Source organism: Anas platyrhynchos, chromosome 2 (assembly GCF_047663525.1).
Source record: "Anas platyrhynchos isolate ZD024472 breed Pekin duck chromosome 2, IASCAAS_PekinDuck_T2T, whole genome shotgun sequence".
In the NCBI taxonomy this organism is placed as follows: Eukaryota; Metazoa; Chordata; class Aves; order Anseriformes; family Anatidae; genus Anas; species Anas platyrhynchos.
In genome coordinates, this window is record NC_092588.1 from 73,022,438 (window position 1) to 73,049,269 (window position 26,832).

The window sequence follows — 26,832 nt, forward strand, 5'->3', positions numbered from 1 at the left end:
AAATACTGTATTTTGCTCTAGTCTGTGCTTTCAAATGGAATTTGCTCATGCTATTTGAACTGAAGCCACTATGTCATTGTTGAATACTCATGTTAAAATCTGCATATATAATAAAGACATACAAATGAATTTATATAAATATTATGCATACATGCATTAGATATATGTGTACCCCATTTTAAAAATTAATTGCTAAGAATACTTTTATTCTTTTTCAGCCATACAGAATGTTCTATCTTTAATGAGTGCATTTCTGTAAAAAAAAAAAAGAAAAAAAAAAAAGAATGTTTTAAATAATATAAATTAATAAATATATTCCAATTCCAAACCAGCACAAGACTGTGAACATTGTTTCATTCGATACTAAACATGTTGTAGCACTGTTTCATATGCAGATTGGCATCCACGTAATCTTTTTATAAGACATTGACTGTGATTGTGCCTATACCCCAGCAATTTCATACAACCAGAGCAGTGGAACAGGTGACCTTTTAGGAGGAGGAAGTAAGTACACCACAGATGCATTTGTCCCCTGTCACAGAGTACTGAAGCAAACCACTTTCAAGACTTCCCAGTCATGATTTCGCTGTGATCCAGAAATTTTTTGGAATTTCCTGGAGGCAACAGTGCTCCTTCTGTTCAGCAGCATATGCTCTCAGACATCAGTAGAAATCCAGAATAAAACACGTTGAGCTTAGTCTGCACAGATACCTCCTGATTCTGTTCTGCAGGGGTCGACACATGGGACATCAATGTCTTATACCTCCAAGAGAAGGTTCATTTACTTGTCTCTGCCTTACATCTTCCCTGCCACAGGTGCTCACAGTTGCTCTTGTGGTCCCAAAGCAATAACGAAGCTGCAGCTCTACACCTACAGGAGGAAGTTTCTCCTCGTGAGAATTCCTACTCAGGAAGCACAGCTAGCTGGTATTTTTAGCAATGGCTTCACATCAGACATCCCCCCCGTTACATTCCTCACTGCAAAGGTGCATATCATGTGCTTAGACCCCTATAAGCTGAGACTTAAAAACCCTGATCATTTAGCCAGTCCTGCCTGGTGGCATCAGGACAGCAGCTGCTGGATCTAGGGATGCAGGGCTCAAAAGATGGAGGGAAAATGGACATTCATTGAGGTTTGGTAATTAACTTTTTTTTTTTTTTTTTTTTTTTTTTTTTGGGGGGGGGGTGGGTCTGGGCTGAGGAATACAGAGCTATCGGTTGCATTTTCCTTATTTCTTCCTTCTGTGGCTGTAATTTTATGAACAAGTGGCTGATTTTAAGTAGCACTAATGTGGTATGGGAAAGAATACTGGAATTAATCGATGCTACTGACCTGCTAGCTCACCTGTAGGAAATCAGTGAAAGTTCATCACATGCTACGACAGTCTCTATCAGCTACTGACAGAAGGAGTAGAAAGAGGAGAAAAATACAGGATAATTTAAACACAATAAGCTATTGAATTTTAAGGACAGCAGTATTATCAAAACCTTTATGTGAGGGAAAAAGAAAAAAAGCTATAATTGGTGACTTGAATATATAATTCTTTAATTATGCCAGTCATCAGTTTAGTGTCTGAGGAGCTTTGTATGTACACATACAAAAAGAAACACAACACCATGGACCAGAACAAAGAGATGCAGAGCTGCTGCAGGATGTGCTGGCATAAGGCTGGAAGCGCTTGGATAACTCTGACCTGTTTGCACAAGTCTCAGCTGCTGGGATATCCAGCTTGGATGCCCTGAGCTGCACAAGCTCTTGCTCCATCATCCCATGGCTGTACATCCTTCTTCACCCCTCCCACCTCCTCCTGTTCCCTCTCTTGTCATTCCTGTCTTGTCCAGTGAACTGTGTTGAACCACACCAATGCCAGAGCCCAGAGCTTCACTGAGGCCTAGCCTAAGAGCTTTATTCAACCTGTCCTGATGAGGTTGCAGACAAGGGAAGCAAGCCAAGGTTTAAAGCAACAGCTGTCATGGTCGACCTGCCAGCCCAGAGCATCCATCTGTGACTGACCAGCTGCCACGTACCCTGAAAACATGAGTGCAAAATCATGCTTCCCTACTTTTTGCTACCCTGTCTCTTACCCTTCTGTGTCTGTTTTGTCAAGTGTGAGGAAATTACCCCTGTTCTCTCAGCAATCAACTCAAAGAGTCAACAACACAACTTTCTTCCCTGCTTCATTTGACAGCCAAGGAGACTCTCTGGCAGCCTCCTTGGGACAAAGGGGCTCAGTAGGCTTCAGTAGTTTGCCTCACATAACCCTTCAGCCCCAGAGTCAGGATTCTTTGTGATTTGAATTTGATTTGAATTTATCTCTCCTGTGCATCGTACTTAGCGGATTTCCAAAATGTGACATGTCTTTTCTAGCATCTTCTGATGGAAAAGTTAATTGGAAGCTTTATACTCAAAGGCTGAGCCACGTTGATTAGTTTTGCACAAAAACAGGATTTCACAATGACAGCAATAGCCTTCAGCTCCCCACGTCTTGTTATTTCTTTGAAATTAATTCTGCACTAGTTTCTAGAGTACCCAGGAATACTCTGCTATGGCAGGTGCAGCCTCAGTTGCAGAAACACAGTAACTAGTTACAGGAGAAACAAAACACTCCCCTTACCAGAAGCAATTTTAGCAGCAATTAACTCCTTTTTCCTCCTTTTGCAGTTTATCTTACAGTAAATAAACGTCTCTCTTGCCTGGTCTGCTGAAGTCTGCTGACACGTCTTCATCAACTGGTAACTGCTGCACAGCTACACAGAAAAGGAGAGTTGCTCTTCCAAGTTTATGGTTTGCAGTGGAGTTGTGAAAATGCTGTATGACCTGTCTGCAGGCAGGAAAGGTATGGACTCAAGCACAGAACAAGCTGTCCCCAGGTAGTTAGAGATAAAAGGCAGAGCAAAAACAGTTGGGCTGCATTTTTTTTTTTTTTTTTTTTTTACCTCAAAGCAGCTAAGCAGGGCACCCCAGAGGCCTCTGTCAATTCTCCAAGACTATTGGAGGCTATTCTCCAGATCTCAGGTGCCTTCAGGCAAAGGTCTCTCCAGCCCCTTGGGAAAAGGCTAGTCCTGCTCTCATGATTCCAAATTTCTTTAGCAGCCATGTAGGGGAGTCTATCCATGAATGCTGGGACAAAACAAATGAACAAGAAAACAGTATTACATGTTAGCAGACAGATGTACCAGGCATTTGCCCTTCTCCCTTTAAAACAGAAGATCGAGGCTGGAGTACATGAGGTATTGCTTTCCTGCCAAAAATGGGATCCCTTTTTTGTGCCTCTTGTATATTCACTTCCCCTATCCAACTGTTGTGGGAGGAATTCTGGGTAGAAACCCAGAATTAACTTTTTATTTAGTTCAACATTTCCCTTTCCAGTAGCAGAAAAAGTAGCAATTTCCTTCTCTTTGGAAAACTCCTCAATTTTTCTGGAGTTTTAGGTGAATAGGTCAAGTAGCTCTGTGGCTGTTCTTCCCTTGTTGGCTAACACCACATATCAGCAAGCCTTGCTCAGAGGGATTGGCTGAAGCTTGATAGCCTTGCTTTTCCTTGCCTTGCTTTGCCTTTCCTTGCCTAGTGCATCAGGTATGGAAAGGACTGACATCAATCTAAGTTACTGGTATTAATATATCTACACTATTAATTTTTTGTTGTTGATGTTGCTAACAGGTGAATATTTAGGGCTTGTATAATCTTCTAGAGAAAATTTTCTTCTGGGAAAAAAAAAAAAAGGATATGCAACTGAAGGAAGGATGGAAGGCATTTGCCAGATCCCCTGCCCCTTTCCAGATGGTGACAGCCCCTCTCCCGTCAGTCCCCAGGGACCATGCCCATGCATGGCATCTGCACAAAGCCAGATGCTGCCAGCCACATGCATCATCCTCCACCCAAAGAGACGCTGCCCCGTATGGACACATCCTCATTTGTCCTCTGCTGCACTTCTCCTGAATCCAACAGCACGTGTTTGGGAAGTTAAAGGATGGCAGTATCAACAACACAAAACAAAACAAAACAAAAAACACAGCACATTCAAAACAATTCTTCTTGCTTATGGGAATGTTTTTTGGTAGCAGAGGCTAGAGACTGGATTGCCCAGAAATGTAGCCTTACAGTACCTTTGACATAGCCTTTGTGCTTTGCAGTCATGGTTAGAGATCCAGGCACCCAGGATCCGTTTCTGCATTGTTCACTTGGCTCTGATATCATTGCACACTTTGCTTTTCCCAGTATTTTCATGCTGCCTGTAGCAAACTGACAAAACAGCCATAAAATGACAACATTTAAGTATATGCATGTAATACATTTTCCAGGTAGGAGACCAATAATCCCTTGACCTGCTTATAAGGTCAAGCACTGGATTAGAGTTGTGGTTGTTTGGTGCTTGTTTAGGGCATCTCCCATGCTCGCAGTTACAGCTCTGCTGACAGGACCTCTCCTGCAGCCAGGCTGTCCAGGTTTTGGTCCAGGCAGGTTTGGCTCATTGTGCCTATCACTCATCATAAAAGGATTGGTGGTCTTTTTCACAACCATGACAACATTTACAGTATATTAATCACATTAGGAATGAAGTTATCAACACAAGATTTAAGTGAATTCTATATTCATTACTTAAATTACACTTTTCCTGTTCATTACAAATAAGCTATTTCCAGAGGATCACGGTGATTCAGAAAGACTCTGTTTCTGAATTTTCATTCTTTCATAACCCTGTGCTTTCTCTTCTGATAAACCTGACTGAAGATAGTTTACAAGCTGCACTGCTGATATATTTCCTTCCTAGTCTGGCTATATTTCAAAATGATGTTGTATTTAGAGAGTGAGCACAATGAAATAACATAAAAAAATAAAAATAAAAACAAGAACAATTTTGACAAAACCTTATTAGAAAGCTGAGAGAATGGGAAACAAATGAGAAACACTAAACATAAGTTATTACCCTTGCAGCTGAAGTGCTGGTAAGGTAGGATGTGGGAGACAGGATTTCAAGTACCTGCTTCTTTCTTTTTCCCAGTGACGGTTCATGTTAAAGCAGTAATAGAAATAGCACTGGGGATTGATTAATAAGACATCTTGAAAGGGTGAGAGCTCACGTTCAAGTCCCCTTTTTTCTAAGGTAGAAATGGTTTTTCCATTTTTTTTCTACACCTTGAATTAAAACAAATAAATCAGCAATAACATTTCCTATAAATTAGAATTGTTATTCTTAATTAAAATGGAAAAATCAAAATAAGTAAGCTATGGCTTTATCTTTACTGTTTATGTGAGGATTTTCGTGTTTAATTATACTTTTTTTTTTTTTTAATATTTCTGACAATATTTTGGCCTAACTTCAGTTATAGTTCTACCTATGTAGAAGGACCATAACTCATAACTGATTTGTTTTCTTTTTGTAAATTTTGATAAAAAGTTGCATTATAAGTAACTGCATCACAAGCATTTGTTGAAAATCTGATAATTCAGCATATCATGAGGGTGGAATATTTGAGGAAAATAATACAACCATAATAACAGATGATAAAATAAATAGGTTCTGACAAGAGGAATGCCCTGTGGCATTATATTTGTTAAAAATACCAGCTAAAGGATGAACCAGCTAAAGCTGTTTACGTACCTTCTGAATACAAGTGATCCAAATGCTGTAAAGTGATGATAGAGAGATGTCTGGAAATATACTTCAGACTTTTCACAGGATCTAATGAAGATATAAGCGTTTAACAGTGAAGGTTTCTCGTAGTTGTGCTGCATAATACTCACATATAAACATTGTGATATTTACTCAAATATTATGTCCTACATATATTATCTTCAAGGTCTTCAATAGCTACTTAGTCCAAAATGTACCGTTTTTCTCTGTGGGAATGCACTAATAGTGTTTTCTTCTTCTTGCCTATCTGAGAGTAATGATTGTAGCACTGGTACTTTCAGGAAACTGTCAATACACTTCACACACTAAAATCAGATATGTATTTATGTAAGTGTTTGGCATCTGCAAATAATTGAGATATACTATTTTATCACCGACTTCACTGGAAATTACCAACTATCTGAGGACTCTGTCAAACTAAATGCACACACATTTTTGATCAGCGCTTTTGATAAAAATTCAGTCTGCCAGCAATTTCTAAAAACATGACTTGTAGAATTAAATCATAGCACACATGAACCTTAATGAAGACATGGATTTGTATCAAAAAGAGATGAACGTATTCCAGCCCATACAATATTTATTAGGCACCTGCATGCCAAAAACTTTAATTGATCTGTTCACAAAAACATGCGTATGCAGAGTGAGCTGGAACACTGCTCTCTGGCTCAGGTGCAAAACCTCATTTAGATTGCATTTAATGCAGGGGCGATTTCACAAATAACACCTACTAAAATATATATATACTCCCTCTTTTGTTAATTATTTCATAGTTTCCTTGCTGCCTTCTGGGCCTGAAGTTTTTGCTTCGTGGTCTGTGGCTTGCCTGTTAGCTCATGCTGAGATTATGGTGGCTCCCGGAGCAGCAGTGATGAGCACAACTATTAATATCTCGCTGCCCAGTGCTGTGCTTACTGAACAGCAGTGACACAGCGCTGCACATGCTTCTGTGACAGCTTTTAACCATCTCTCTGCCACTCAGCATATTCAACCACACAGTGTGAAGCATGTTTGCTGTGCTCTTCCACATACCTGATGGGGCCTCATAAGAAGAGGCATGTTACCCTAAAGGGCGGCTGTGGGAATTCAAGTAGCTCCAGTCCCACCTTTAGTCTCTGTACCTAGTTCTGTCACAGCTGCTTCACTTACAAAGGAATGATTCATGTTTTACTGCCTACAGCCAGGGCTGTTTCCAGGCACAATGAAAGCTGGCACCAAGCTCTCAGAGGTAGCTAAATGCCCAGGACCTCCTTCTCTCACATTACTTATGATAGCACCCTACAAAGCCAAAGGCATTGCTGCCTTGCTCAGATAAGGGACAGAAGCAGTTCTGAAGAATAGGATGTCAGCTTCCCAGAAGCAATCATGACCTGCCTCCTACCCTCATGCAGACTCATCTGTCCAGGTGATTCTCCAAAACCTGACTGTCCACAGCAGTTTCAGCCTGCTGCTGTAGGACACCCTCACCCAGGACATCCTCCTCCTTGGGTGACGGTGGAATCCATCCTGCATCCAAAATCCCATGCTGTCTACCCACCTGAAAAGACCTGAGTGTGGTGAATCGTCTAGTGACGATTCAGTTCAGTTTGGGTCTTTTCTTTCTGCTTTGTCAGTATTGGCTTTGCAGACCAAAGTACACACAGAAGGAAACTTGCTGAAATACATCTCTTACAGCTGGTTTGTACAAGGAATTAGAAATTAACCTTCTGTTATGGATCTACAGAGAGCACCACAGGTGCTATCCCTAATTATCCCTAACAGGCACTCCTCTCAAGATCTTTTTACTTCAAAACTAAAATTCAGCAGCAGGTCACTTGATAAGGAAGCAGATGATTTTAGAAGGCTGGTACCGAGGAGTGGCCTTTTATTTAGTCTTACTAAGAGAGGTGACTCCCAGCTACAATCTTCTTGCAGCACATGCAGCTGGGTAACAACTGGATTCACCAACCTGATGCACATATTTGGAAAATTATATGGGAAAAGCACTGAAAGATGCACAACCCTGAAAGTCAGAAAGCTGGAACAAAATGTACAGTCTGCTCTTCCTCAATGGCATATTACTGGCCTGACCTTGCGTTTTGTCATTACTGCGAGCTAATGCAACTTAAAAATAACATGCAACATTTGTGACTATTTCTGTTCCATGAGTATCTGAAGAACAAAACCACCTTTAAAAATAAGAAAAAAAAAGAATGATGGTATTAAGAGTGAAGAAGTACTGACATTGAGAGGGGAATTTCCTTTCAGACCTTTTAAGTCCTTCTGATGCTTATCTATCCCCTCTGATTCCCTCCTTGTTCATCCATCCTCCCCATCCATTTTACAATTTTTTGTGTGTGTGGAAAGGGGTAGAGAGCTTTCTGAAACTCTGGCAACACCTAGCTGAGAAATCTCAGGGAACAATACAGCAGATATTTCCTCTTCTAGAAAAGTCTGCCTTGACTTGACAAAGCCAGGTGTGCACAACAGCCTCATGGACATCTTTTGTTTGTGTGCTCACATGCAAGAGAGGCAGGTACCACTTTGCATAGCTGGTGTTGAAGCTTTTCTTGACCCCTCTGCTAAGGGGTGCAGTGAGAACACCTGAGCAGTCGCTTCTGATGAAACAGGAGAAAATGTGAGCTTGTGCACTGTGCTGGCACAGTCAGGATAAGAACTTGGCAAATAAACTCCTCTTCTGTCTCAATCCAAAACACCAGCTCCATTGAGAGCCAAAACACAAGATTTTGGTCTGTCCTTCAGTAAACTACAGCATGCAGCCTGCTGGTGGTTTAGTAGGAATAACAGTGCCAGGAAAGGGAGTATACCATTCATCCTTAAATGCATTCAAACTTCTGAGCCAACCACCAAATCCCATGCTATCCACCAGTACATGGGCAGAAAGTTGCTTGTGCAAGATCTCAACACAGGCAGTCAATAGTTCCTTGCTTTTGACTCAGAAAGGCGAGAAAGAAAGCACTGGTGACTCCAGCCAAGCCACTAGCCTCCTATAACTTATGTGGAATGAGTCTCTCTTTTCACTCCCCACCACGTTAGGATCTGCTGCAGTTCATTTACAATGTTCAGCATATAACAGATGCAACCAGCTTCAGAAAAACAGCTGAGGCTGCTCACTGAAAGAAGAATGCTCTGCACTTTTAGGAGAGAAAAACAACTTGTGAGCAAGACCAGGGTGGAAGGTTCAGGGGAGTTTTCAAGACTCTGCTAATAATTTTCTTTCCTATTCTTATTCAAAGCTTTTCTAGTCACAGGGGAAATATTCAATTAGGAAACCCCTATGGAGCAAAGGGAGAACCCAGCAGGCGAGGAGTCAAAATCTCTGCAATCAGTGGTGATAAAGGGCTGTTATTTTGACAAACGGGATAAAAATAAAAAGCATAAAAGGCTACAGCAGGAGGCCCAATACGGACGCCGAGCTTTCTCTTTCCTCAGATTGGATTTGTTTGCCATGGTAAGTCATGCATGATTGTTGGAGGCAATACTCTCTGATTTGTCACTGCTTTTTATCTTATTAGCAGTTACTGTAGTTTGAAATGTGTTAAGCAGAGCAATGCTTGGTGTGTGAAATGCTTTCAAGAGTTTGAGTGCAGCATTTTGATTCATTTTGCAGGCTTTCTGCACTGAAAGAATTGCTCTGATGATAGTGACAAGTGGCTCTGCTGTTTGGGATTCAGTGTCCGTTCAATGCTGTAGAAAAGCATCCAAACGAGATACACAAGTTGGAGGCTCCATTCAGCACATACTAACCAATGTTTCATGGGCCTCATCTTTACCTGTCAGATGCTTTAGGGGGCTACAGGGCATCATAGCTGACATTTGACTCTTTACTCTCTACCATATCAAGGTTGGCCAGCAGATTGCTCACAGCTATTTCCTCTGGCCAGTTGGAGCATGGTGGCTGGAGGAGCAAACCACCGAAATGTTACACAGCCACGCTCAGCAAGATCAGCCTCGCAATGTGCAAACCTAGCTCCATCTGCCACAGAAAATAAATTGCACATGGTCTAGGAGTTTTTAGTATGCTAAACTGAGCTAACACTGAATAGCACAAAAAGCAATGGAGAAAAGCCATGAGAGTGGATGTAGTGAGTCACATGTGAGACGCTTGCAGCTATTAGTATGCTGACAAGAATCAGGTTAGTTTCTCAGCCGGAGGTTCTCAAAAGCTAAGTCTGGTTAATTAAATAAAATGCAGATCCATCTTTACCCAACTTTTCCCATGCTTCTAATAGTTAGGATATCCGTGTTCTATAGTGACATTTCTTGCTTTGCTTGGCCTGCACCAAGATGTCTGATAAATATGTTCCACTCTCACTGCTGAGTTTCTTTATCTGTAAAGCAGGACTAAAATCCTTCTTACCATCCCCTGAAGCAAACAATAGATGATAGAAGACAAAGATGAATTGTCTTTGTGAGCAAATTTGGATCTGAAACAGCTTCACATGGATCTACTATGCCCAATAATATCAGAGTAGTATCTTGTACAACCAAAGACTGTCCTAATCTGCAGAATCTAATGGTTTGGAAAACATTGGATTTTTCCAGTCTTTGAGTGTCTTTATAAAGATACATTTTAATCCTAAAGAAATAAATAAGATGTTGACTTTAGTCTACTTAGCACTCTCTAATACAATATTCATTATAAAGTGATCAAAAACAATCATAGAGATGTAATCTAATAAGGAGACAAAAGCACTGAAAAACAGTAAGAGATTAGTGCTCTGCTATATATGGAGCCTGGTGCTGACAAAAGCCAGCTAATTATTGCAGTTATGCCTCAATAATTTATAAAGCCAGCCACTTCCCCAAAAGATCTATAGATCTCTTTTGACTCCTCAAGGGGAAAAATAAATGTATCAGAAATAAAGTGCCTCAATTCTCCACAAAGGGATTCTAATGCACAGTTAATGCAGATCTCCACTCCTTTGAGAAAGATTAACTGAACACTTACTGCCTGAATTACATCTGAAAACTCACAGGCAGAAAATCACAGGCAACTCTAACTCATAGGCTACTCAAGATTCCCGAGTTGTTTGGGATCAAGAAACAAAATGAGGCCAACAGATGGAACAAGATTAAAACCACCACCAACAATAAAATATTTCCAGCATACTTAACAAACAAGGTAGAACGGTGGCCCACTGTGCAAATACTTACGGACCTCAAATGGGTTTGGTGTCATCTCATGTGAGATATGTATGAATTGTTCAGGTGGAAATTCTCCCATGTAGTATTGAACAGATGAGGAACATGGGTCTACATCAGAGCTTCTCCTTTAGGTTCCCTTTGCAGTCATTAAAAAGAAAGGCACTTTCAGGAGTCTATCTGTCTAATCTACGTTAATTTTAGGAAATAAACTGCATTTCAGAAAGGCATTTCTCCTCGTTGGGGTATGCATAGTGTATTCTCTGGGGAATTCAATTCATAGCACAATGGAGACTGCTCTAAAAAGGTAAGACAGACAAAAGAGGAACTGAACCCACATTTTCATAATCCTCTGGGACTGAGGAGGTCATGTCTTCTGCTAGTTTGCTGTGTTATGATTTCTTTCAGATCCAGTGAGAGAAATAAGGAAGAGTGACTTCTCCAAAACCTGCTGATAGCCACATTCTCTCTCATTCCATGCACTGTTTTGCTACAAAGCTGTTTCAATATGGCTGTTTGAATGAACATCCTGAATTTTGGGGTGTGTCTCTGAGCTCCAAAAGGCTGAATGGAAAGCACAGAACCTTTACGTGTCCCAAAATAGTTTTCCCCAATCCACTTATAGCCCATAAAAAATAATAGTAATAATACCCTGTCATAAATACATGGCCTGAAACTCTCAGAATGAATTAGGGTTTTTATATCTAGATATCAGATTTGAACCTTTCGGAAGGTCATAGCCAATAGTCCCTGAAAACTTGTGTCCTTATCTGGTATCTCCAGTTGGTCATCTAAAATTACCAACATTTTTTGGCCATAGTCTGAAGGTTTTTTTGCTTCCAAGTAAAAAAACAGTCCTGTCAGATGAGTTATATATATTTAGTAATAAAATATGATTTTAGTTTCTCCTTCCTCCTTGTTTTAAAGTCTTAGTGTTTTCTGCCTCAACCTTCCAGATTGAATCATGGGTTGGCTCTTTCCTTAGTCTTGCCATTTTTGAAATTTTACAGTATTTGTTTTATTGCTCTGTATTCATTGGATCGGGGGCAAGGAGAATTGAAAAAAATAACAGCAAGAGTGAACACAAGCACACTGATGATGCAGGATAGAACTAAAGGAGATCACAAGCTAATTTGAAGGGCAATGCAAAGATAAGCCAGGCTACAAAATCCTGAAGTTTTAATACGGTTTCATGATTCCATTTCATACTAATCAGTCATCTTTGCTATCTTAAAAAGCAGGCAAGAGAGTTCACTGAACAGTTATCAGTTCCTTTCTCTGCCTCTTTTAGGAAAATATTAAAACAATGAAAATCTTGCACCAGTGCAGACATTAAGGTGCATGCTCTTCAGGACGTGAAAGTATTATGAAACCCCAAGAGACACAAGTATGAATTTTCAGCAGAGTTTTAACAAATTCACTTCCAGGCTCTTCCTAGTGCCAGATTAGGCTTTTTGCCTCTCATGCCACATGTGTCTAGCTGGCTGATAACGGTGCACACATACAAGGCATCAGGAATGCCAAGAACTATTTCTTACTTTTTTTTTTTTTCCTTGAATGCAGTGAATACCCTCTTACAGCAACATGGCTTGTGGTTATGCCCATCTCCCCCCATTATCATTGCAATTCCAAAATGATACGGAAAGGCTTCTCTGGCCAGCTTACACTTCTCTTCGCCCTAGGGGCATCATTACAGCCTGTTCACCGCTGGAAAGAGATTTATTAGATTTGGATGAAGAGGTTTTCTTCAAAGCCATGGTTGAAGTTTTCACTGAGTTTATTGACTAATTTACACCAGTTTGGGTCCAAATAATTGTGGTGTATCATTTAACAAGCAGTTTCAAATCTCCCTTTTTCAGCTAAAAATTCCCTTAGGAGATGGACATATTTTCATTCTCTACTGGAAACCTCCTCTTTCTTTCTCATGAAGGAGAGTAAGAAATTATTTTCCCCTTTCAGTCTTTACAGCTAGTGTTACAAGGACATATTTTTAGCCATATTTGCATCTTAGAAAATAAAAATTTAATTGCAAGACTTTTCTCATGAAAACCCTGAGAATATTGACACAATTGATTGCTCTAAGAATTAAAGTGACAAGAAAATAAATAAATTGTTATTAGTGTGAAGAAGAGTATAAACTAATAAAATATGCATGATGGGTGCCAGAATTGATGGTAGGAAACAAAATTTAGACCTGAAGCCAGAGAGCCTGAAAAGTCAAAATTGCTAGCAAATGCAGCAATACATCCTGTTATTAACAGAACTCACTAGGAGAAGGACTTTGGGTTGCGGAAAGCACCCTCAGGTGAAATGAACATTCACAGATTTCCTTTTTTGCTTTTTTTTTTTTTTTCACCTTTCCTACAGCTCTCCTTTGATAATTTATTCTCACCAGCCTCCAACATGTTGTGCCTAGTCCTCCATACAAACATAAAGCAAACAAAAACCTGTAATAAATTAATCAAGCCATTTCTCCTCTCTCCAAGGAAGAAGAAAGAGGAATAGATGTTACCTCTATTTCAAATATTTGGGACAGCCATGTAAGTATCTTAAGGTAAATAAGTGAAGTGTAGCTTCATTATAGGAATGAAACTCTACTGGAATGCATGGGTGTAGTCTGGGATTCTGCACACAAAGCAGAAATTTGTTCAAAGTTTGCTATGAGGAACTTTTGCTGCAGCTAGCACAAGCCCGCCTATATATTGTTTGTATTTTGTTCTTGTAATATTTAGCATTATCCTTTTTACCAAGCAGCACTGATAGCACTGATGTTCCAGCAGTGAGAGAAGGTAAGGTGCTGATCCTAAGGATGCCATACATCTCATACCCTAAAAACCAGCCTAGAAAAAAATGAAAGTGCAATCAGCACAAACAAAATACATCGAATTATGTATTTTTTACTTTTTTTTTTTTTTTTTTTTTTTTTTTTTTTTTTTTTACCATTTTTACCTCACCGTTATCACGCTGTAAAATCAGTGAGAAAAGCAATTATAAAACCCTGCACAATACTTGCCCTGGACATTCAGTTGCACAAAGTTTTCAATGCTGCACTAACAAGAGGACAGCTATGGTCCGGGTTGTGCTGTCACCTGGTTCTCAAGCATGTGAAAGCTGGCTGCTTTATGACTGCAGCCTGCTTAGCCCCTGCAGAGGGAGCAGGAACACCTCATTATCAGAGATGGGAGATTTGCAAGAAGGAATCTTGGATGAGATATACCTAATTAGACAAGGTGCTTCTCTCCCTCCATCAACAGAAAGCAAGGATGAACCCAAGGATTTCTACCACAGGCAGTATCTTTTGAACAAGAAGCACCTAGATATGCATTTTATTGCAGTATTTTCATAGGAAAGACACTGCTGGCCACTAGTCACACATGCAGCAATTCCATAATCAAGCCCAGAAGCCCAAGGCGCATGACAGCCAGTGGCTTTGACAAAATCCCACTCTATCAATGCAGTTTTGGGAGTATTTTTGTATCTTTTTTCTTTGATAACTTTGCTAAGGAAAATCCCATGTTGTTTTTCTTTTGTTCCTGATCCTGTTTTGTTGTTTTTCCCACTGAACATAATTCAGAAAGTAGATATTCATTTTAAATAATTCAATTACTCCTACTGCTGTGCAGTTTGCCTTAAACTCCCTGTTTCTATGCCCAGAGCTATGCTCAGGGCAAGAGAAAACTTCTAATTAGTTGGACAGTTTTGCTCTTTAATTATAGAATATCTTTGGCTAGAATGACATTTTTAAGCAATGAGGAGAGGCTCGTTAAAGAAAGATAACAAATAAAAAAAATCCCTGAAATCTTCATATATTCCTTGTTCCGATATAATTCAACCCATTACAATAAGTGTTGAAGCAGGTTTAAAGCCTGGGGGGTGGGAGGGAGAACAGATAACTTAGCATACTAGAGAGTGTGAGGAACACAGCTACTGTCAATACTTATTTTTCTAATCTCTGAGCTCAGTGTTTATCCTAAGAAATGTTTGTTCTCAGCTTGCTTAACGTCCTTTCAGTTTTAGCCAAATCCTTAAAAACCAGAGTAATACAGATCTGTGGAACTGGGATTGTGACTAACATATTTTCTGCGTCAGCTCTGCTCTCCTCTCTTTTTTGTGCAAGGAGGCTTGCATTCCCAAGAACATCCCCTGCAGACTTACACTGTCCACCTTTCTTCAGTTTTTGGGCATCCTTTTCTTCATCTTCCTCCCCCTCTCTTTAATTTAACTCCTAGTAGCTTGCTATTGTCCATTCTGTTCCACCTGTCTTTGCAATGCTGTGCCCACTGCAACCTTCTTTGCCTTGGACCTGTTCTAGGCTCCTCACTCTTCCTCACTGTTTGTTTTCCAGGACAGCAGCACTGTACTCTAAAATATTGGTCATTCCTCCTTGAGCACAGATGGAGCAAGCGCTTCCAACCACAGCTTAGCGCTTACAGCATCACAGCTGGTTTCCTACTTCTTAAACAGAAGATAGCACTGGAAAGGGAATCTCATCCTACAAAGTGATGAGCTCTCTCATCATCTGCAGAATGATTCAGCTCTACTAGAAATGCTTGCTCTGTATTGCAGCTTGCAGCAGGAGCTCCCCATGGGCTATTTGTGTGCTATGGGGAGTGTGACAGCAGCTCCTGGTTCTCAGGGAGGCTTTTTAGGCAAAAGCACACACAGGCATGATGGGGACTCCTCCAAGCCACAGTAGCTTTGGCACTGTCCCTGACACCATGCCGCTGTAAACACTTGTTAATAGAAAAGGGGCAAGAAACATGGAGTGCACATCTCTGAGAAGGTGACACGAGATCAGGAATACATGACCTGAAAAAATTGAGCTCAGTCATCACAGAAATATGAGCGTGTTCTGCCCCCAAACATTTTCACATAATGAAACATATATTCTGCTCACTGAATTAAGTAAAATGCAATTGAATACATCTACTTTATATCAGTGTTGGGAAACTATTAGGACTGAAGGTACTAATAGCCAAGAGGAGAAATTTAGCACTTCGGACTAGGTCTAGCTGGAATGAAAAGAAATCATTAAATAGAAAATACTTGAAGTGTATCCACTACATACATATTGCACAATGGGACAGTGTCTTAATTCTAACTCCATAAATTATGTTTCCAAGTGTATTAAGGTATCCTTTTGAGTTCAAATATGCATTAAAAAAACACTAGAAAATCAAAGGCAGGAGAAAGGCATATAGACAATCAATAAGAAGTCTAAATTCTGATAAATTATGAACATTTTTGTTTTCTGCTGAGGTAAATCAGGTCTCTAAGTGTCCATACCACACAGAACCTGACTTACAAGAATAACTAAATTTCTGTTTAGGTCATAAGCATTGAGAAAGTCAGATTACTCAATCACTATGATGCCGTGACAGCAAAATTGATGTAAATGAAAAAGTACAACACAGGACAAATGCTGTTCTGAATTTAAAGTGTTTAACATTTTCTAAGTACATACACACATAGAGCTGAGGGATGCATTGCAGCACACAGTTTCATGAAGACAGAGTCAAAGCACCTGCACAGCCCTGGAGTTACTACCTCCTACAGTTCCTTATCTTCTTACCACGTACCATTTTGTACAGGTTCATGACAGCCAGGTCTACAGGAACAGCTTGCTCTATTCATTCTAGCTGCTATGAACACCGTCCTGCTGCACCCACTACTGACACTGTCCTGGGATCCTGGGAACTACATGCTTACCTGTAGGCCCTGGCCAGGATGCTACTAACCGCATCTACTACTTCTGAAAAGCATACTACTCCATACTATCCCTTGGGATCTTCCTTACAATCTCAGCCTGTTTGCTTCCCCCCTCCCCCCCCCCCCCCCCATTTTTATTTTATTTTATTTTATTTTATTTTATTTTATTTTATTTTATTTTATTTTATTTTATTTTATTTTATTTTATTTTATTTCATTTCATTTCATTTATCATTTAGGTTGGAAAAGACCTGTAATATCATTAATCCAACCATTAACCTAGTGCTGACACATCTACCACTAGACCATGTCCTTTAGGACCACATCTACATGTCCCTTGAATATGTCCAGGGATAGTGACTCAACTACTTCCCAGGGCAGCCTGTTCCAATGCCTCACAACCCTTTCAGTGAGGACTCTTTTCCTAATATCCAACGTAATCCCCTCCAACACAGATTGAGGCCATTTCCTCTTGTCCTATCTCTTGTTGCTTGGGAAAAGAGACTGGCCCCCACGCTGCTACAATCTCCTTTGAGGTAGTTATAGAGAGTGTTAAGGTTTCCCCTGAGCCTCCTTTTCTCTAGGCTAAATAACCCCAGTTCTCTCAACCACTCCTCTTAAGACTTATTTCTGAAATTGCAATCTCCATCTCTAAATCGATGGTCATCATCAGTTCAGAGAGATTCTCTATAATTCCCTTTCTTCTGCAGATGTATTCTTTTCACATCTAAAAACTTTTCCTCCCAGACCTTGCATACTTATCCTACTAATCACTTGTTGACTTTGTCCCCTGTACACAGAGACTATGCTGATCCCCAAATACATCACTATGCTGATATTAAGCATGGCTGGAATTTTGCCCAATTGTGTGCCATGCATCCTTTACTGCTGTGTTTACCACAGCGCATGCTATAAGCTGATTAAATTAAACATAAGCAAGCACCAAGCGAGTGGAATAGAGGCAGCATTTCTCCAGAGGCTGACTTCAGAACCTTTAGCTGAATGGCACATTCCAAGAGTAAATAATAATTGACTCAAAATCATTCATGTAATGAAACTGTGCTGCAAATGGTATTGTTTCAGATCTGCATAAACATCTTGTAATGAATTGGACATTCTGCTCATAGCACAGAAATGAATACACAGTCCCTGGATGATAGCACCTGTTTTCTTCTGGTTTAAAGATTAAATTTTATAGCAAAAGTTTTTAGAAGTATTTTTTCCTGCATTGTGAATAAATATAATCAGAGAAATAATCAAATTTAATTGTAACTGAGCAAAGCTGATATCATGCATAAAATGGTAAAAGTAGCCAAACATGCCTTCTCATCCCCAACTTAGCTCGGGAATACTGGTTATTCTGAGCCTTAATAGTAGATCATGTCTTTACAGAGGTTTTTCATCTGATGTTATGTCTTTGTTGTTGTTGTTTTGTTTGTTTTCCCAGTCTAAGAAATTATTGGTAGCAGAGACTAAGAGTATGGAAGTGGAGAAAGTGAGATGAGCCATTTCCCCTGATGGTCTGGATTAAGAAGCCTTGAAAGCTATTGCTCTCCTCTCTCTCCCATCACATCATCAGGTAAAGAAAAGATAGTAAGTGATGTCTGCAAGAGAAGAAGGGAAATAGGGGATGTTTAGTTTGCTCCTAGGGCCAAAATGGCTGGTACAATTTCTTACAGTTCCTTAGGGATTACAACTGGATCAATTTTGCTGCTGACTTTGGAGTCAGCTCTTGCTAAACTGCAGTGGTGTTTTCCCTTGTTTTGTTTTCTGTAAAATACTCAAATTTCTCTTTTTGGTGAGTTGCTTTTGGAAAATCAAGACCCAGCCAAAATGCTTTAGAAAATTAAAACAAGTGCAAAGGACTTTGTATTTTGACTAAGCATATTCCAGTTAGCACATTTTAACATGTGCAGAGAAAGATTACCTCAGACTTATGGTTAGAGATTTACATAGGCTGGAAGTGACTGTTGGGGGTTATCCAGTCCAACCTCCTGCTCAAAGCACATCCCATTACAACAGATTGTATAGAGTTGGATTTGAGTACCTGGACACAGTCAACCAAGCACATTCTCAGAAGTGCCAAATTGAAGGGGAATAATCACCCTGACCTGCTGGTTGAGACTGACTACACTTGTCATAACACAGCCTGGGATATTGTTGGCTTTCTTTGCTGAAAGAGTATGTTGCTGTCCCAGGCTTAACTTGTCCTCCAAGACATAAAGGTCATTTTCTGCAAAACTGCTTTCTATCCATTCTGCCCTCAGCTTATCCTACTGCATGCAGTCATTCATCTCCAAAGGCAGGACTTGCACTTGCCTTTATCAAATTTTGACAGCTTCTCAGGAGCACATTTTTCAAGCTTCTGGAGGACACACTAAATAGCAGTCCTGCCCTCAGGATAATGACCTGACACCCCCATTTTAATGTAATTCATATATTTGCAAAATTGTGCAAGTCATTAATAAAGCCATTAAACAGTGTTGGCATTGGTATTGATCTCTGAGGGATGCCACTTGTAAATGGCACAGCTGAATTTTGTGACACTAATGAACACCCTTTGAGCCTGACGGTTCAGCCAACTTTCCATCTGCCTTATTGTCCACTTATGCAAGTGGCATTTACTGGCACTTATCCAAACTTATCCAAAATTCATTGCTTTGGCAATATGGAAAACCAAAGCCTTGCTAAAGTCAAAGCATACAGTATCTACTGATTTCCCTCTTCACAGAACCATTGGTCTCATGGCAAAAGGTAATCTGGTTAGTCATACGTGACTTATTCTCACAGATTCCATGATAGCCATTTACAATAATCTTGTCCTTCACATAGCTAAAAATGACTTTAAGGAGGGTTTACTCCATACTCTTTGCAGGAACTGACCCGGATCTTTCCTGTTCTTTTTGGAAATGTTTGTAACAACTGTTTTCTTTCAGTCTTTGGGATCTTTTCCCGTTTGCCAGGACTTTTGAAAGATGACAGAGAGCATCCTTATGATGACATTGTCCACTTTACACAGGTTCATGCCACCTCCTCAGCATGCTCAGGCAATGTTTCTGTAATGCTCCTGGGCAGATTGTCCCTGTTTCCATTTTCCATATCTTTCTATTTTGCAAGTAAGCTCAGTGAGGAGTTCCCTATTTCAAACACAAAAGCTTCTTATGGAGAAAGAAGGAGTTAACTTCACATGAGAGATTAAATTAGTCTCATAAAGGATGAGAGAAGCACTCATTATTTCTAATGGTGATGAAGGTACTACCAATCCATTTACAGAACTGAATATAAGACAACTCTTAAAATACTGGAAGAATAACACAGAATCATTATAGAATATCTTGAGCTGCAAGGGACCAGCAGGGATCATTGTGTCCAATTCTTGGCTCCACACAGGACCACACCAAAATCAAACCCTATGTCTGAGAGCATTGTCCAAACACTTCCTGAACTCCAGCAGGCTTGGTGCTGTGGCCACTGCCCTGTGGAGTCTGTCCTAGTGCCTGACCACCCTCTGGGTGCAGAACCTTTCCCTAACCCCCAGCCTGACCCTCCCCTGTCCCAGCTCCATGCCGTTCCCTTGGGTCCTGTCACTGTCCCCCGAGAGCAGAGCTCAGCGCCTCGTGAGGGAGCTGCAGGCCACCATGAGGCCTCCCCTTAGCCTGCTCTGCTCTGGGCTGAACAAACCAAGGGACCTCAGCTGCTCCTCATACATCTTGTCTCTAGACTCTTCACCATCCTTTGGGCGTGCCCTAATTAATTTTATGTTCTTTTTATACTGTGGCAACCAAAACTGCACACAGCTCTTAAGGCGAGGCCACACCAGTGCAGAGCAGAGAGGAACATTCCCTTTCCTTGATCGGCTAGCCATGCTGTGCCTGATGCACCCCAGGGTATGTTTGGCCCTTTTGGCAGCTAGAGCACACTGCTGACTCATGTTCAACTTGCTGACAACCAGAAGCCCCAGTTATCTTTCTGCAGGGCTGCTCTTCAGCCTCTCTTCTCCTAGTCTGTATATATTTCCTGGGTTGCCCCATCCCAGGTATAGAATCCTGGACGTGCTCCTGTCCTGTATCCAGGTCATTTATGAAAACATTAAAGATAACTGCCCTAAAATGGAGCCTTGGGGAACCCCACTAGTGGCTGGCTGGCAGCCTGATGTAACACCATTTTCTATAATCCTTTGAGCCTGATCCATCAGCTAATTGTTTACCCATCACATTATGTTTTTGTCTAGCTGTATGCTGGGCATTTTGTCCAGAACAATACTGTGAGAAACAGCACTGGAAGCTTTGCTGAAATCTAAAAAGATTACATCAAGTGGCTTCCCTTGGAATACTCTGTGTCTTGCTGCAGAAAGACAGAAAGAAAAGGTTTGTGCATCATATCTAGGAGTCACTGTGTTAAGCTACTATGGCTTTTTTTTAAAACATTCTTTCAACTTTTTCTGCTTTGCTTCACATTCCCTGAACCATCCTCCTTTGATTGGTGACTCACAGATCTGCTGTTGAACTTCATCTAGCAGATGGAGTCCCAGAGAAGGCAAGGGCAGAGACACTGTACTGGAAGCCTCACTGAGGGAAAGCACAAAGCAGGATGTAGAAGAGTGAGTCTCCTGCTTAATGCACGAGACATAACATGTTACTCTAAAGCACCTATCATAGCTCTGGCATACAGGACTTCTGCTGTAATACTGAACTTAGACTTTCAGCTCATAGCAAAAGGAATGCTCATGAATTGAGGCCACTTCTATAGAAGTAGGTTATAGATATTTGGAGTGTTGACATACAAATGAAAGGGATGGTGAAATATTAATAAAAACAGTCCTGAAAGCAGAGAGGTGTGAGACATGGAGACCAGGAACTAAATGTTTATTAAGAAAATTAATTTAAGGTCTGGTATTATTCATACAGAAGAACAGACAACAGAACACCAAAAAAATAGCATTTTCTTGGTAGCCTACAAAGTACCAAAAAATGTAGGGGAAGATTTGGTATCTATTTGACTGAATTGCAGTTTTGAAAGAATTAGTAAGAATGGTTTCTATCAGAAGCTAATGAACTTGGACCATGAAGCATGTACAGAAAAGAGAGACAGAATGACAGGTGCAAAAGAATAACTCACATCATAAAGCTTTTATGTATTTTCATTCCTTCATTTTAATCACTAATAGTATGAACCTGCAGCTGCATGCCAGCAAGGTGTGTCACAAGAGTGCCAAGTCAGTCACTTTTTCAAGTAGACACTGTACAGAGGTAGAGCTTCCTTACATAAATGTCGCTCATTTCTACAGAATAAGAGGAAGTTTCTCAAGCTCATGAAGGACCCATGAGCTTACAGAGGCTAATAAGATTAAACCTATGTTCCTGTTCAGATGATTTGCTCTCAGCTGACTAGGACTAGTCTCTATTACTTTCCCAGTGCTCTCTGACTTGGTAAAGGCCTTGAAAGCTACTCTTTTTGCAGGATACAAACCTATAAACCAGGTCAAGCGGAGAGAATTGCAATGTATTTATTTAGGTTCACTGAAATACAGATGGGGTTGACTTCTGTTTCTCCCCAAATATTTTAGCAGTGCTAATGTAAAAGAGCAAAATCATTCAATCACATCTAGAGAGACATAAGAAAGACCGTGACTTGTATTAAGGAGTTAATCAACTGTAATAATAATGGTAGGGTCAAAATTCCATGCATCAATTTAAGACCTCACATTTACCATTAACAAGAAATAAAAGTATGTATTGAAACATTCATCAGTTCATTTAGTTTTTTAAAGAGTCAGTGCTCCTTCCATGGTCTCCCAACGTATTTCTAAATATCAGCCATTAATATGATTAGTTTGCGTATGTAATTGGGTAGCCCTGCAATAGGGTATTGCCAAGGCTAGTAGCAGGCCAAAAGCTATGTATTGAGCTTGCAAGGCCTCAAGACTGAGGCTTGTCAGGTCTGTTCTGTTCTGTTGGTAGTTTTCTTGGCCTGCCTGCTGCTTTGCTTTACTAGCTTTAGCCCTGAGAGCAATACCTCTAATTGATGAGGTGTCTATGGCTAATTTGTTTTAGTTTTGTTTTTCTTTGTGTGTTAAAGCCACAGTTTTATAAAGACAGCAGTAACAAGCAGCCATTCTATGTAGAATGAGATATTTATGACTCTGCAGTGAAACTCCCTTGCTCATTTTATATCCTTTCCAGGTGATTGTTTTGTAATGCATGTATCCTTGGGATATTTCATTAACAGCAACATCTGCCATTGAGGCCTTTAAGAAGCCCTGCTTTTCTGAAATGAAATCTTTATCAAAAATATGTTGAGGCAGGAGGGATTTTTTTTGTTGTTGATGTAGAAATAAAAATAATTTAATTTTAACCATATAATCTGGCTCTAATTTTGAGGCAAGGGACCCAACTGTGAATCCTGGATGTATGTGCGAAGGCTCTGTTAAACTCCTAAGCTCTGAGAACATTTATGAGAGCATGGTTTGCCTTTAAATTAATATAGATCATCTTCACAGGCTGGAATGATGTGGGTAATTCCTTCTCACGCTCGTACCCCTCCCATCTGTACAGAGCAATTTGATAACTGTATTCAAAAAGCAAAAGCAAATGATACATGTAATTGTTATAGGCCCAAATCAAGGTTCAGCTATGGGCACTTTAATCTGTTTCCCGATAGCAGTATGGAAGTGCATTCTGTTCTGAGCTCTTGTCTAAATGGCATCATCAATGAAATACCAATTACAGGCTTGCAATCGCTACAGCTCTGAGGGTTCAGTTCATGTATTTAATACCAGAATTCTCCAGCTTCATTAATGCTCCTTACCATTTCTTAGGAGTACATTTCAACAGATTGCTTCTACTGGACCCAAGGTGTGGACACAGTTAGAAACAAACTGTAATCACAGATTGCTTATATTGGCCATAGAAGCACAAAATTATAAACATTAAAAGGTACATCAAAGATATAAGATCTAAGATCCTATACTGCTTTTGCATGGCACCTCCTATTTGAAGACTCAAAAGTACTCACTGATTTTAGCCTTGCAGCAACATAGAATATCCTTCTTCACTGTATTTTAGGGGAAATGGTTAATATCCAGAGGCTGTGTGTCATTTGTTATTTTTTAATATATCATGTAAACAAGCTTTTGTGGGAATAAGTATTGATTAAAACTGATTGATGAATTAAGATCTGTTTGTTTCTTTTTACACCTTTCAGATGTCATTGATGTGGTATTCATCTATTGTGCTACTTGTCCTTCTTTTCAGCAAGGCTGTGTTAAAAGGAAAGTGTGCAAGGCAATAAAAACTATGTGGCATACTGTCTTTTGATACTAAAAACACAGACATAGCCTTAACCATCAGATCTACAAGCCAAGTGGAAAATACATTTGTTTTCACTGAATATATCATAAATAACTGTGAGAGAAGGAAGTACACATGCTTGGCTCTTTGAGTTTCTAGAGATAATCAGAAAAATTTAAGTATTCATAGTGCTTTAAAGCAAAAGAAAGTGATGAAAATGTTGCACTTAACATGTTGCTGGTTTGTGCAGAAACAGCAGTGAGAGGCTGTCCCATGGCTAACAGGAGCAGCACAAAGCATGCTGGAGAAGAACCATGTTTTTACGTCACTGGCATTACAGTGTCTTGTGTTGGCTCTAAGAGTAAGCGATAAGCTGGGAGACACTGATATGGAGAAAAACCTATGTGCTTCCTCACCATGCAAAAATTTTGCTTAAACAAATTTATACTGATGATGCCTCTACTGCCAGCATAGCCAGAAGTATGTTCGTGGTGCAAGACTTAAAAGAGATGTTTTATTGGAACAGTGGGCACAAAAATCCACAAACTTATTTCTGTGAGTCAGGACACATTGTGTTGGCTGTCATAAATTAATGGATGTTGTTATACATCATATGAGACATTGACCATAGAACATGGTACATGCAATCCATATTGAGTCCTGTTTATGTTACTCAGGTTTTAGAACAGGCCTTTTTTTTTTTTTTTTTTCTCCACATTTGTTTGTGTTTCCACCCATGCACCACAGACCATAAATCATTCCAAATCTGCACTATATCTGGAAAAATGTAGCTCACCAGGGGTTTTAGTGTGTAGAAAACAGGCATTTTTCTTTGTTCTTATGAAGATCATGGTGAAAGATAAGGGAATACTTCTTAAAGTATGAAACACTACACTTCTATGCTACTTCTGCAGGGTCTTGGAGAGTAGAGTGGGATTAGGATTTAGAAAAAGAACACACGTTCATTCCATCTAAATGTAAACAACAACACATTTGTCAAAGGAAGATAAAGGAAGATGCCTGTAATTTGTAAAGAGTTGAGAGCTAAAAAATTCAGTTATACTTGCTATAAGAAGAATAAGCACAGAGGGCAGAGATAGCATTATCTCAAATTAGAATACCAAATATATTAGGAAAAATAATCTTCACTGTTTCATGAAGATTCACAACAACATCACCTATATTTCTACAGATCCTTCCCTTTTTAGGACTGTTAAATTATATGTTTAGATTACCATGAACCAAAACTGACATGGTCAAAACCCACACAAATTAATGAAAATTACATAGAGCGCTGTCTGGGAGGTCACAAGTAAAGCCAGCCTAAGGGTTTGGGGAATATACTGTGCTACATTAAAACTTCGATTTTATTTTTCTTTGAGAGAAATTTCTTCTTGGCAGGCTGCTGTTTGTTTTCATGATTAAGTGGTAAAGAACCTTAGGCATATCTCTGGGGCAGAGGAGTAAATGAGTAACACAGCACAGGCTACAGAAACCGAGGGTTAAATGCAGCCTTTCAGTGGTTCAGTATTTTTACTATTTACATCCTGGAAAAGTGAGTACCTGAACAAGCAGTCACAACCTTTGTGCCCTACAATTTTTTCTCTGTGCCCCCATGTTGTGCTAGGCCTAGCATTCGTGCAGCCATACAGTAAACTTTGGAAAACTGCTGCTCACTCTGAACAGGCTTTTTTTTGCTCTGCTCCATTTTTTTTTCTTCCCTCCCTCAAATTCTCACCTTACACTGTTTCAGTCAGTACATGTTGTGGCACATTCACATTAACTCTATCATAAAGAGAAGAGTAGGAATGACCTTTTCAGCAGCAGCACAAACAGATGCCAGATTAAAGTGACCGTGGAATTCAAATCAAGTGTTCAGATGCTTTCTGATTATTTATAATGGCTTAATAAATATGTCATCTTCAATGAAAAAAAAAAAAGAAAAGAGACTATGGCTGGGCCTGTCAGAGAACTGTATCAATGATGTAGATGTAGAACTCCATCAATTAAAATTTTTATTCCTATGTGTTAAAAGCTAGCATGTCCTATTCATTTCAAAAATAACTTTTCAATGAATTTCAGAAAACAAACAAACTGGCCTTTCAGAAGCTCTTTAAACAACCTAAACCTGTGTAGCTGCTGCTATTTATCAGTGAATATACGAAACAGCCTTCTTCTATGCATTTACCACAGAAGTTAAGATAATATAAAATACGCATATTCTGTTACTACCCATCTACTGTTTTTTCTTTTGACTGCTTAAATTATATATATTGCAGGGTATCAGTAAAATAACAAAACCATGTAATATTAAAACCCCCTATACCTACACAACAGAATTAAAACAATAAAAAGTGCCTGCCAAATCAAGACAAAAAAATCAACAGCAAAAATCCAAGCCAACCTGGAACCACATTAAACTGAAAGAGAAACTACAAAGGAGATGCAGTCAATAGAAGGAAACGATCACACTAAACATGCCTCGTTTAATCCTACTCTTACTTTTGTACAGCACAAAGGGAGTTCAGTCATAAATATTCAGCCTTAAGGCTATAAAGATTTCTACAGAGTTTGCTGAGTAGTAAGACCAGATACAGTTTATTCCTTGGTTTGAATCTGTAGAAGGTCTTGCAGAGAACTGTGAGCAGTGAAATGCTTCCCCCTCCACAGGCAGACACACGAGGTAACCTGGGGTTTACTGTAACCCAAGGTAAATTATGCACATACTAAAATGAAGAACAAGTGTCCAACACCTCTAAGAAGAACAGCCACAGGCATAAATGTCAGGAAGACATTCCCTGCATAGCAAAGTGAAGTGAAAGTGAAGCAAAGACTCTATCAAACTTACCTGTATCTGAGTAACAAAGTGTTCAACCCACCTAGGGAAAAATCTTATCCATTCCTAAAACTTCCAAATAGCTATATCAAAACATAAATAGTTACCAGCTGCTGGGAATAAGAACCAAGAAGAAACCCCCACCACAATCAAAAGTCCAAGCATTTATGGGATAGAAAGAAAAGAAATCACAGGCTCCACTACTAAATTGCAAGAG

The 26,832-nt window shown here is 39.8% G+C and overlaps 1 long non-coding RNA gene across 2 annotated transcripts; it reads right to left on the minus strand.

The window, feature by feature from the left end:
* Nucleotides 1-326: 326 nt before the first annotated feature.
* Nucleotides 327-26,832, minus strand: LOC110353297 (uncharacterized). Of its 2 annotated transcripts, XR_005263624.2 has the most exons (6): nucleotides 26,628-26,832; nucleotides 5,604-5,684; nucleotides 4,108-4,243; nucleotides 2,938-3,121; nucleotides 2,616-2,822; nucleotides 327-871 (listed from the first exon to the last, which is right to left on the minus strand). It is a non-coding gene; the product is annotated as an uncharacterized lncRNA (long non-coding RNA). The 2 variants fall into 2 exon arrangements; XR_002403617.3 differs by lacking the exon at nucleotides 327-871 and having other exon boundaries at nucleotides 1,526-2,822.